The sequence below is a fragment of the Marmota flaviventris genome, chromosome 2 (genome assembly GCF_047511675.1).
Source record: "Marmota flaviventris isolate mMarFla1 chromosome 2, mMarFla1.hap1, whole genome shotgun sequence".
Lineage (NCBI taxonomy): Eukaryota > Metazoa > Chordata > Mammalia > Rodentia > Sciuridae > Marmota > Marmota flaviventris.
In genome coordinates this window covers 180,174,420-180,188,628 of record NC_092499.1, presented here as the reverse complement: position 1 = coordinate 180,188,628, position 14,209 = coordinate 180,174,420, and positions in this window count along the sequence as shown.

Here is a 14,209-nt window from a genome sequence, read left to right as displayed (position 1 = left end):
GGGCTGAAGCTAAAGCTGGGAGTAGGGTGCCCTCGCCTGGCAGAGTGGGGTAAAAGCGACTCTAACCTGACAGGCTGACCTAGGAAGTCTAGGGTGCTAAGATGGGGTGCTGTCAGAACGCGGTGCTATCAGGCCAAGGGAGACAGGCAGAGAGGCAGCGGGCCAGCGGGCTGGGGAGGAGCCTCTTGCAGCTCCGCAGCTTGGCGTCCCTGCCTCCCTTTTTGTCTGCTGAACTCTTCCTTCAGATTGTTCCAGCGACATTCCCGATACCATCACACCCCCTTCTGACTGACCCAGGTCTCCTGTTATAAACTCTCAGGGCATTTGTTTGCCTTCTGCATTCCTCTGTGGGGTTATAATCTGAGAAATGAGGAGGAGTGGTAGCATCCTCGGCCATTTCATTCCTAGGGTCCCTGCACCAGGTTCTAGAAAACGTTAGAATAAAAGAATTATGGAAGCCCAGCAGGCTCGAGTGGGAAGTGACCTCAGAGGCCATCTGGCTCTATCACGGACGGCTCCAGGTTTGGTCGGGACTTTAGAGACGAATTCAGGGAATCCACTATCTCAAGGACATCCAGGACTGTGGGCTGAAGCCAAGAGTCCTGGGCAGACATCCAGGGACATTCATTCATTCCACAAATATTGTGTGCTTTCTGTGTACCAGAAACACAAACCGGACACATTCCTGAACCTCTGGAAGTAGTGGGGCAGATATAACCAGACAATTTCGATATAATGAAATTATACTTCATACATCTCATGTGCATATTCAAGCACTCGCCCTTGTACTTACACACCCCATTTTTCAGTTGGAAAGGTTGAAGCTCAGAAAAAACACGCGGCTAGTGAGGAACAGTCTCCTATTGGATGAAGTCTGGAGAACTCCTCCAACTGGAGAGGCGTGTCGGTGACGGCCCTCTCTTCACCCACAGCACAGCAGTCCGGAATCAGAGGGGGTGGGGGAAGGGAAATCTTGTTCCTAGATCTCTATGAAGTTTTCCGCCTACTGGTGACAACCGGGAGGACCCAGGGGGCGTTTACACATCACTGGGGGCCTGGAGAGAAGGGAGTGGGCGGAGGGGGGAGGATACACCCGGATGGGGCGGAGCAGTAGGGAGTCCAACCAGAGCTTCGCAGTCCCGCCGGATCCCCAGCAGCTGATGTCCTCTGCACCTGGACCTCAGGCTTCCACCTGGTAGACACCCAACAGTCCGCGGTGAGAGGCTGGACCGCGGCCCACATGTCCCCCGCGGCCAATGGGCGGGCTCCTGCCTCCTCCGCCCCTCGGGCGGGTGTGTGCAAAAGCAAACACTGAAAGGGCAGGTGCAAAGGGCGAGACGGGCCCCTGACCTATCCTGTGCTCACGGTTTCCAGGGCTCTGTGCCCGCCCAGAGGTGTCCCTGGAGCCCGGACCCGAGAAGAGTCGTCTGACGGTTATTTGTTCACTGTGCCTTCAGCAGAGTGGATTGTCGCCTCTCCCCCATTGTTAGAGGTTCCTTGTGTATCTGGCGCGCGCGCGCGCGCGCACACACACACACAAATACCTGCTTATGGTTTTTTTTTTGTTTTTTTTTTTAACACAAATAATAGCATACTGGGAACACTGTTCTACAGGTAGCTCCCTCCCACCTTCTTCATGTAATATTATATCCTAAAAACCGTTTCGTATTAATAAACTTCTTTAAAAAAAAAAACACCTTTTTTTAGTTGTAGATGGACACAGTTCCTTTGTTTTACTTAGTTATTTTTATGTGGTGCTGAGGATTGAACCCAGTGCCTCATATAATGTGTGAGGTAAGCCCTCTGCTACGGAGCCACAACCCCAGCCCTTAATACAACATCTTTAAAAAGGCTGCCTCAAGGGCCGGGGCTGGGGCTCAGTGGCAGAGCGCTTGCCTAGCATGCTTGAGGCACTGGGTTTGATCCTCAGCACTACATTGAAAATAAATAAGTAAAAAAACAAAACAAGGGCATTCTGTTCATCTACAGTTATTAAAAAAAAATTAAAAGGCTGCCTCACTATTCCAAGGTGTAGACTTTATCATTATTTATTTAAGTCTTCTGTAGAAGACTTCTAATGAAGACATTTAGACTGTTTCCCTCCCTCCCTCCCTTCCTTCCTTCCTTTCTCTCTCTCTTTCTTTCGCACTGGGGATTGAACCTAGGCGTGCTGAACCACTGAGTTACATCCCCAGCCCTTCTTTATATTATTTTGAGACAGAGTCTCACTCAGTTGCTTAAGGGCCTTACTAAATTGCTGAGGCTGGTCTGGAACTTGTGATCCTCCTGCTTCAGTCTCCCAGACTTCTGGGATTACAGGCTGGCAGCGCCATCAGGCCTGTTTCCAATCTTCAGCTTTTAATGTCATTTCACTCAAGTGTGTATATATCTTTGGGATAAATTCCTGAAAGTGGAACTGCTTGATCAAAGGGTATGTGGGTTTGTAATCTTGGTAACTATTACTAGGGTACTGTTTATGAGTTTTCCAGATGCAATATATGAGGGGGCCTGTTTTCCCCACAGCCTCATCAACAGAGTATACAATCACACTTTTTAATCTTTATCCACCTAATAGTAAATTTAAAAAGAAAATAGATTATTCCCTTTCCTGAACCACAAGGGGAGCCTGGACTTCCAGCCTCATGTTTCTGTCATTGTTTCCTTTCCATCATATAATGATAAAAGTGTCAAACAAACAAGAAGTAATAGAATCCTAAATGTGTATGCACAAAACAACAGAGTTACAAAATATGTGAGGCAAAAGCCAATAGATTGAAAAGAAGAAACAAATCCACAATTATAGTTGGAGGTGTAAACACCCCATTCATCAGCTGACAGAACAGCTAGAAAGAAAATCAACAAGTATATAGAAGAACTCAACAATACAATTGACCAAAAGTATCTAATTGCCTCTACCCAACAACAGAATACACATTTGTTTCAAAGTGCTTGAAAAACATATACCAAGATTGACCACATCCTGGGTCATAAAACTAGAAATTAATAACAGAAAGACAATGGGAAAATCTCCAAGCGCTTGGAAACTAAACAACACATTTCTGGCCCGTTGTTTTTTGTTTTGGTATTGGGGATTGAACCCAGGAGCACATTACCAGTGAGCCACATCCCCAGCTCTTTTTATTTTTTAATTTTGAGACAGGGTCTTGCTAAGTTGCTTAGGGCCTCACTAAGTTGCTGAGGTTGGCCTCAAATTTACATCCTCCTACTTTGCTGGGATTACAGGGATGTGTACCACTGTGCCTGGATAACCATGTTTCTAAAGTTTATAGGTCAAACAGGAAGTCTCAAGGGAAATTTAAAAATTCTTTGAACTGAATGAATATAGAACCAAAAAATATTAAAATTTGTGCCAAAGCAGTGCTAAGAGGGGAATTTGTAATACTAAATGTATACATTAGAAATGAAGAAAAGTTAGAGTGGGGCTTTAGCACAATGCTAGAGAGGGTGCCTATCAAGTGCAAGACCCTGGGTTCAATCCCCCTGCACCAAGGAAGGAAGAAAAGACACAAAGAAAAGACTATCCGGAGGCTGGTGTTGTGGCTCAGTGGCAAAGCGCTCATCTAGCATGTGTGAGCTCTGGGTTCGATCCTTAGCACCGCATATGAAAATAAATAAAATAAAGGCATGATGTCATCTATCACTAAAAAAAAATAAACAAATAAAATAAATATTAAAAAAAAAAGAAAAGAAAAGAGCATCTGGTCTAATACCTAGGTGTAGATTTGACAAAGGGGAATGAAGGGAAGGGAGGGAGGATAGAAATAGGAAAGTCAGTCGAATGAATCTGACATAACTTTCCTGTGTATATATATATGAATATACCACAGTGAATCTCAACTTCATGTACATCCACAAGACTGGGATCCTAATTAGAAGAAGATATACTCCATGTTTGTATACATGTCAAAATACACTCTACTGTCATGTGTAACTAAAAAGAAAAAAAATTTAAAAAAAGAAAGTCTTAAGTCAACAATGTAAGCTCCCCACCTCAAGTACACAGGAAAAGTAGAGCAGAATAAACCCAAAGCAAGAAGAAAGAAAGAAAGAATAAAGAGCGGAAATCTATGAAGTTGAAAGCAAAAACAATAGAGAAATTCAATGAAACAAAGAACCAGTTCTTTGAAAAGATCAATACAATTGAGAAACCACAAGAAAGATTGACATAATAAAAAGAGAAAAAGACACAAATAACTAGTGTCAGGACAAAACAGAGATATCATCAGTAGACCTGCAGACATCAAAAGAATAATAAAGAGCTGGGCACAGTGGTCCACACTAGTAACCCTGGGAACTCCAGAGGCTGAGGCAGGAGGATCACAAGTTCAAGGCCTGCCATAGCAACTCAGTGTAGCCCTAAGCAATTTAAACCCTGTCCCACCACCACCACCACCACCACCCCCCCCCCCCAAAAAAAAAAAGAAAGGCTGGGCATATAGCTCAGTAGTAAAGCACTCTGGGTTAAATCTTCAGAACAACAACAACAACAATAAAAGAACTCCTTGAAAAACCCAGACTACTATAACTCACCTAAGGTGAAATAGATGATTTGCGTAGTCCTGTAACTATTAAGGAAACAAACTTCATAATTTAAAACTCTTCAAAAAAGAGAAGTCTATCCAAGACTTAAAGAAGAAGTAATACAAGTTCTGTACAATCTCGTCTAGAAAATAGAACAAAAAGAATTATATACCATAATCAAGTGATGTTTATTTCAAGGATGAAAAGTCTTGGAATACACACACACACACACACACACACACACACACACATGCACACACATATATATGTGTATATCAAGTATATAAGTATATATATATACACATATATATGTATGTGGGCATGTGTTTGTATGTAATTTTTTTCTTTTTGGTACTGGGAATAGAACCCAGGGGTGTTCTATCACTAGGCTGCATTCCCAGATCTTTTTTTATTTTGAGATGTGGGTCTCACTGAGTTGCTGATGATGGCCTTGAACTTGCAGTCCTCCTGTGTAAGTCTCCTGAATCATTGAATTACAGGTGTGTGCCAAAGTCCTCAGCTAGTTTAATGTGTTAAAACCAATCAATTCAATTCATCATATTAACAGACTAAAGAAGAAAAGACTCACGATATTAATTAAGATCATAAAACAAGCATATGACAATTCAATACTTGTTTGTGATTAAAAGAAAAAAAAAACAACAACCACCAGTTGTGTGTGGTGGCACATGCTTGTATTTCAGCTACTGGGCGGGGGGTCAAGGCAGGAGGACTGCAAGCTTGAGACTGACCTCAGCTATTTATTGAGACCTTGTCTCAAAAATTTAAAAAAGGGCTAGGGATGTAACTCAGTGGTAGAGTGCCCATGGGTTCAATCCCCATTTCTGGAAAAAAAAAAAAAAAAGAGTATCTGTTTAAAAAAAAATCTATGGCTAACATACTCTTAAGTGGTAAAAATTAAATATTTTCCCCCTAAGATCAGAAAAAAGGCAAGGATGTCTTTCTCCCGCCTTCCCCATCTCTCTCCCTCTCTTTTTTGAGATGGGGTTTCACTGATCCAAGGCTGGTCTTGAACTCCTATATTCAAGCAATTTTCCTGCCTCTGCCTCCTAAGTAGTTAGGACTACAGCACCTGGCTTGCTCTCACCATTCTTATTCAACATAATGTTAAAAGTTCTAGTCAGCAAAGCAAGGAAATAAACGGCATACAGATAAGACTGGATAAAATAAAACTATTCCTATTTGCAAATGACACAGTTGGCTCCACAGAAAACTCCAGTGTCTACAAAAACAAAAACAATTTTCTATAAGAAGTGAGTTGAGGAAGAATAATCTATCCTCAGGGTAGAAAAGACACAAAACCCAATTGTATCTCTCTTTTTTTTTTTTTTTAGTTGAACATGGACACAATATCTTTTATTTATTTATTTATTTATTAATTTATTTTTGTGGTGCTGAGGATTGAACTCAGTGTCTCACGTGTGCAAAGCAAGCACTCCACCATTGAGCCACAACCCCAGCCCCACCCAATTGTATTTCAATGTACTAACACCAATTCAAAAATATAGTGATATTCATAATCACAAGAAGAAGAAGAAGGAGGAGGCCAGAGAAGGAAAGAAAGGGGGAGGGGAGGATGAGACACAGGTGTAAATAGAACAAAATATATACAGGGTTTGTGTGCTTAAAACTACAGAACTCTAATGATGGTCACCAAAGAAGACTTCCTAAATGGAGAAACATACTGTGTTTAAAAATGGAAAGGGGAGGGGCTGGGATGTGGCTCAAGCGGTAGTGCAGTCGCCTGGCATGCATGCGGCCCGGGTTCGATCCTCAGCACCACATACAAACAAATATGTTGTGTCTGCCAAAAAATAAATAAATATTAAAAATTTCTCTCTCTAAAAAAAAAAAAAAAAATGGAAAGGGGAGCTGGGGATATAGCTCAGTTGGTAGAGTGCTTGCCTTGCATGCACAAGGCCCTGGGCTCAATACTCAGCACCAAAAAAAAAAAAAAAAAAAAAAAGGAAAGGGCCAGGCATAGTGGCACATGCCTATAATCCCAGCAGCTTTGGAGGCTGAGACAGGAGAATTCCATGTTTAAGCCCAGCCAGGGCAATTTAGCAAAACTTGGTCTCAAAAAGGAAAAAATAAATAAATAGATAGATAGATAGATAGATAAATAAATAAAAGGGGAGGGGTCTGTACCTCAGTTACTAGAGTGCTTGCTTGCATGCATGCATAAGGCCCTGGGTTCAGTCACACACACACACACACACACACACACACACGAAAAAAAGAAAGAACATGAGACATAGCTCAGTGGTAGAGTGCCCCTAGTTTCATTCCCCAGCACCACAAGATTTTTAAAAAGTGGAAGAAAGAAAGAAAAGGATATACAAATGGCAAATAAATATATGAAAATAATATTCAATATGTAGCCATCAAAGAAATGTAAATCACACACCTATTTGAATAGCTAAAAGTTTTAAAAAGTAGTAACAAAACCAAATGCTGGCAAGGATGTAGAGCAATCCAATAACTCACACATTGCTGATGGGCATATAAAATGGCACTTCAGGCCCTCTGGAAAACAGTGTGACAATTTATGTTTTTTAATTTTTGGCTTTAGATGAACACAATACCTTTATTTTTTATTCTTTTTTACGTTGTGCTGAGGATCAAACGCAGTGCCTCACACATGAAAGCTAAGCCTCTAACACTGAGCTATAACCCCATCCCCTAGGGTTTGACAATTTCTTCTTCTTCTTCTTCTTCTTTTGGTATCCAGGATTGAACTCAGGGGTGCTCAACCACTGAGCCATATCCGCAGCCTTATTTTGTATTTATTTGGAGACAGGGTCTCACTGAGTTGCTTAGCGCCTGGCTTTTGCTGAGGCTGGCTTTGAACTCACAATCCTCCTGCCTCAGCCTCCTGAGCCACTGAGATTACAGGCATGTGCCACTGCATCTGGCTGACAATTTATTCTTATAAAACTCAGTATGCAATTATCATATATCTCTAATTGCACTCCTGAGCATTTTATCCCTGAAAAATGAAAACTGCTGTTCACATAAAAATCTGCACACAAGGACTGGGGATGTGGCTCAGTGGTACAATGTTTGCCCGGCATGTGTGAGACTCTGGGTTCCATCTGTAGATACACAAATATCTACAATAGCTTTATCTGATATTTTCTTTTTGGCAGTACTGGGGATTGAACCCAGGGATATTTTATCACTGACAACATTTCTGGCCCCCCCTTTTTTTTACTTTAAGACAACTCACTAAGTTGCATAGGACCTCACTAAGTTGCTGAGGCTGGCCTCAAACTTGTGATCCTTCTGCCTCAGCTGGGACTACAGGAGTGTGCCTGGAGTGTGCTAGGCACTGACGTGTGGGAGACCAACCTTGTACTTAGTCTACTGAGTCACACTCCCCAGCTGGGTGCTGAGACGCTCAGTCACAGAAATGTGGCAGAGCTTTCCCCACCCTTCTTGGGTTCAAGGGTTGGTGTCTCGTGCATGGGTGTGTCTTGCTACAGCCCCATGGGTGAAATTATGCTCACCTGTTCCTTTGTAATATAACCCCTTGCCCTGTTTAGGATAGAATCTTCCATGGAAGTGCCTTGTGTGGGTGTCCTTCTCTTTTTGGCAGTACTGGGGATTGAACCCAGAGATATTCTATCACCGAGCAACATTTCTGGCCCTTTTTATTTTTTACCCAGGTGTCAGTCAACCTGCTGACAGTGGACATCATGAAGATAGACTCAGCCCCCTGAAACCTGACCCCTTGCCTCATTTGAATAGCTTCTCCTCAATAAAAGGGGTCAGTGAGTGCTCTCTCTTTCTTTCTGTGGACCCTTAAGGTCAGAGGAGCCTTCACAGCGACCCCAAAGAAAAAGGTATTTGTGTCTCTTGTGTGGTTATTTTGCGCAGCCCAGTCAGCCCAGTTCAAATGGAGTGACCCCTGAGCCTTTTAGTTGCGAGAACAGAAACCCGGCACTGACGTCTTTTACTGGGTGCATAGTCAAGCAATTGGTGTATTTACACCATGGAATACTATTCATCGAGGAAAAGGAATAACTATTGGTAATGATAAAAGCTAATACCAGTAGTATATGTAGTGTATGCTTCCATTTATATAACATGATATGTATTTGAACACATAAATGTTCAAAAAGAATATTCTCCCCACCCCCCCCCGCCCACCTTATGATGCTGTGGATGGAACCCATGGTTTCAAGCATGCTAGACAAGTGCTCTAACTCTGAGCTACATTCCTAGCTCATATAGCACTCTTTTTTTTTTTTTTTGGTACCAGGACCCAAGATTACATAATCACTGAGTCACAATTCTAGCCCCCCCCCCCTTTTTTTTTAATTTATTTTTTAGTTTTTGGTGGACACAATGTCTTTATTTTATTTTATGTGGTGCTGAGGATCGAACCCAGCGCCCTGCGCATGCCAGGCAAACGCGTTACCGCTTGAGCCACATCCCCAGCCCAAGCCCTTTTTATTTTATTTATTTATTATTATTTTTTAGTTGTTAATGGATCTTTTTTGTATTTATTTATATGCAGTGCTGAGAATCAAAGCCAGGGCCTCACACATGCTAGCCAAGTACTTTACCACTGAGCTACAATCCCAGACCTTTTATTTTTTATTTTGAGACATGGTCTTGCTAGGTTACTTACAGTCTCAATAAATTGCTGAGACTGGCTTCGAACCTGCAATCCTCCTACCTGAGCTGTTGGGATTACAGGCATGCGCCACCATATCTGGCCTCATATAACATTCTTTTTTTTTTAAAAAAATTATTTTTTAGTTGTAGTTGGACCCAATACCTTTATTTTATTACAATACCTTATTTTATTTATTTATTTTTATGTGGTGCTGAGGATCGAACCCAGGGCCTTGCATTTGCTAGGCGAGCTTGAAACAACAAAATTAGAGGAATGGCGCAGGGGTTAAGGAAGGATTGGGATTTATAACTGTGGCTAAAAAAGGGCAACATGAGGGATCTTGTAGTGATTAACTATTTTGTATCTTAACTAACTGTATCACTGCCAATATTCTGGTTGTGATATCTATCATTTTGCAAGATGTCACCATTTTAGGACAAAAATGAATAGAAATAGGAGGTCTAGTATTTTCCTGTTGTACACTAATGGATCATTTTGTAATCATGCTGGCAAATGTGTATCCCACTTTATAGAAGACTGTGTTAAGCACTTAAAAAAAAAAAAAAACAACCACTGAATGTGTAGTATTAAGCAAAGGGAAGATATGACCAGATTTGTGTTTTTAAAAGATCGCTCTGGCTATAGGGATGAGGCACAGTTAGGCTGCATGCCGAGAGACTAGTCAGGAGGCTGGTGAAGGATGGAATTGGGTCATTGGCCACAGGTTGGATTTGAGAGCTCTTTTGATGGTTAAATGGATAGTTACTGGGCAGAGGGAAGTGTTAGCTGGTTAATGATATGAAGCATATGAGCACTAGTGGAATAGGATAAGGGTGCTTATTTATGTCATCTCTTCCAATTACCATTTACCATTGGTCTAGCCAATGCAGTAAAGCAAAAGAAAATAAGGTGTCCAAATTGGAAAATAAACAAAATTCATTACATACAGATGGTATGATTTTATACATAGTAAATAGAAAATAATTTATAGACAAGTAAAAAATCATCAGGGCTTCCAAATAGATTAATCAACTAAAAGCAGTTTGTCACAAACACTTAAAAAGTGAAAAATTTAAAAAGATAAGTTTAAAATAACACAGGCAACTGAGGTTGTAACTCAGTGGTAGAGTACATGCTTAAGGCCCTGGGTTCTATCCCCAGCACCACCAAAAAACAAAAACAAAAAAACAAACAAACACTACAGCACTGAAAAAAAATTAAAATAACAAAAATCACCAAGGAATAAATCTATTGAAATAAGTTGCTGAGGCTAGCTTCATACCTGAAATCCTCAGAGTTTTTTTTTTTTTTTTTTGTTAGTTTGACTTCTGGGGATCAAACCCAGAGCTTCATTCATGCTAGGGAAGTGCTGTACCACTGAGGTACAACCCTGCCCCAAATGCAGAATTTTATTGAGAGACATTAAAAAAAAAGATCTAAATAAAGGAAGAAAAATATACCATATATATCCCATGCTAATAGATAACTCAGTGACATAAAGATGTCACTCAAAATACTTTGTTTTCCTAAAAATACTTTACAAAGTAATACAATTTCAGGAAAAAAAATACCCTAAAGTTTTTATTCTCTAGAACCTGAGGTAGCTCCAAAATTATATGGATGTGTGTGTTTAGGACAGCCAAGACACTCTTTAAGAAGAACAAAATTGGGGGATTTCCCCTATCAGATGTTGTGACTTATAATAAAGCTCCAATAATTCTGACAGTGTAGGCTTGGTGTAGACTAATGCATCAGAAGAGAGAGAGCAGAAAAACACCCAAATATGGTGGACATTCTATGTCAGAGATGGTCCTGCAGGTCAGTGGGAAAGGGTGCACTCGTCATTGAGTGGTACTGAAAAAACTGCTTAACCACATGAGAAAAAAAAATGAAAAAGAATTTCAACCTCACTCTACATACGTCCTCAAATTATAAAACGTGGAGAAGAAATCAGTAGGGAAATTCTTTATGACTTTGGGATATAAAGGCTTCTTTCTCTCTCTCTCTCTCTTTCATGAGGACTGGGGATTGAACCCAGGCGTACCCTACCACTGAGCTACATCCCCAACTCCCCCTCTGCCCCGCCCCTTTTAAATTTTGAAATGGGTCTCGCTAAGTTGCTGAGTCTAAACTCAAACTTGTTGTTCTCCTGTTCTCAGTCTTCTGAGTAGCTGGGATTCCAGGTGTGTGTCACTATGACTGGCTGATAAATCAGCTTTCTAAAATAAGTTTAAAAATTCCCACTAATTTTCTTTTGTTTTGGTGGTGGTGCTGGGGATTGAACCCAGGGCCTTAGGCTTACAAGGCAAGCACTCTTTCAACTGAGCTACATCCCTAGCCCCCCACTAACTTTTAAAGGAAAAGATTGGTACATTAAAAATAAGATTTTCTATTCATCAAAAAAACAACATGGGGCCAGGTATGGCAGCAAATGCCTATAATCTCAGATACTCAGGAGACTGAGGCAGGAGGATTGCAAGTTCAAGGCCAGCCTTGGCAATGAAATGCTATCTCAAAATAAAAAAATAAAAAAGGGTTGGGAGTGCATTAGTCTACACCAAGCCTACACTGTCAGAATTACTGGAGCTTTATTATAAGTCACAACATCTGATAGGGGAAATCCCCCAATTTTGTTCTTCTTAAAGAGTGTCTTGGCTGTCCTAAACACACACATCCATATAATTTTGGAGCTACAAGGTGGCAGAGCACCCCTTGGTTTAATCCTCCATACTTCAAAAACCAAAATCCAAAACAAAACAGTCTAGGGAGGGTGAGAAGATCAAATCAATCATAAGCCTGTAGAAGATTTTTGCGACACATATAATTAGCAAGAGACTAGTCTGAAGAATATTTAAAGAATTCTTAATAAATTAAAGGAAAAAAAATCACCTATATAAATGGGTAAAGACTTGAATGGAACTTTTACAGACAGAGAAACCCAGATGGGTTATAAAATAAATAGATGCTCAACCTCAAGAGTAATCAAAGAAATGCAAATTAAAACCACAATGAGATACCATTTCCCACCCACCAAATATGCATAAAATAAAAAATTTGATAATAGGAAGAGCAGGTAAGAACACAGAAATGATGTCAAAAATTTTTATCTACTTATGGTGGGAGTATAGATTGGTGCAATGGCTTCATGAAAACAGCTTCATGTTATCTAGGAAAGTTGGACCTGAACAATTCAATTCCTAGAACTATACATACATAAGAATGTTAGCATAGTATTATTTGTGGTAGTAAGAAATTGGAACAGCCCAATGTCCATCAATAATAGAATAAATAGATTATGATATATTCATTCAATTTGCTATATAAAGATGGAAATAAATCAGCAACAGCTATAGAATCTATATGAATGACCTCAAAAACAATGTTGAGAGAGGAAAGCACAGTTTTTAGAAAAATATATACAGTATAACTTCATTTTTCCAAAGGCAAAAAGCAGTTAATATGAAACAGTGTATTGTTTAGGGATGTACTGTTTGTCATATACCTAGTAAAACTCATTAAGAAAATAAAATAAGGGCTGGGGATGTGGCTCAAGCGGTAGCGCGTTTGCCTCGCATGTGTGTGGCCCAGGTTCCATCCTCAGCACCACATACAAAGATGTTGTTTCCACCGAAAACTAAAAAAATAAATATTAAAATTCTCTCTCTCTCTCAAAAAAAATTATCTCTCTTAAAAAAAAAAAAAGAAAAGAAAATAAGCTGGGTGGAGTGGCACATGCCTAGAATCCCAGTGCTGAGGCTATCTAGTGAGGCCCTAGCAATTAAACAAGACCCTGTCTCTAAAAAGTAGATAAAAGACTGGGATGTGGCTCAGTGATTAAGTGCCCCTGGATTCAATCTCCCATACCAAAATAAATGAATGAATGAATGAATGATGTCAAAACTCACTGTAGGGTAACTCCAGAGAGAGAGAGAGGAAGGGCTTGTGATTGAGAAAGGAAACAGATGACCTCTGGGATAAGGAAATGTTTTATTCCATGGACACACAGATCAACCAGATGGAAGTGGTCAGAGCTGCCCTAAGTGTGGGTGAGATGGCCCAGGAAGGGGTAAAGGGATCATTATGTTGAGTGCGCATTTGTAGTCACATTACTGAGGAAGCTGCCATAAGGCCAGGGTTGTAGCTCAGTAGTGGAGCACTTGCCTAGCACAAATGAGGCCCTGAGTTTGATCCTCAGCACTGCATTAAAAATAAATAAATAAATAAAAATAAAAACCATTAACCCTGGAAGATGTTGGAGGAGAAGAGGGAGGAAGTTGCTGTTAAGGCCAGATAAAGAGAAAGAAGAGTAGGAGTAGAGTAAGTAGAAGTCAAGAGGTGGGCTGGGATGCAGGCTGAGGCAACATTGGTCGGATTACGTCAGATTCCCTGATGACCTTGGCTGAAGCAGTTTCATATAAGATCTGGGATTGGAGGCCATGCAGTTTGACCGATTGGGCGATGAAAAGGTGCCAACCTAGAGTAGGGACAAACTCTGAAAAAGTTTGAGAAGGTGAAGAAAGGGGAGGGGAAGGGTGGAAGTAGGAGAAATGGAGATAGGCAGGGGTGCCTGAGTGGGAAAATCTTTCTTTCTTTTCTATTTTTGGTATTGGGGATTGAACCCAGGAGCACTTTACCACTGGGAGTGGTAAGAAACAGCTACCTCAGAGACTCCCGCCCCTTTTTTGGGACAGGGTCTCACTTAATTGCCCAAGTCCTAGGGAGGTTGTTGAGGCTGGCTTTCAATTTATGATCCTCCTGCCTCAGCCCCAAATCGCTGGGATTAAAGGCATGTATCATCTCAGCAGGCTGGAGAATCTCTTGATGGTTGTTACAGGATCTTCAGGTGGCCAATTAAAACCATAAGGAGATACATTTTCATTCCCATCAGTTTCAATAAAAATTTATGTCAGACGATGACAAGTGGTAACAGGGATGTAGAGTGACCAGCCTGAACACTAGAGTGGAAGGGTAAATAATAAAACCACCTTGGAAAGGAATGGGCAATATCTAGGAAAGCTCAAG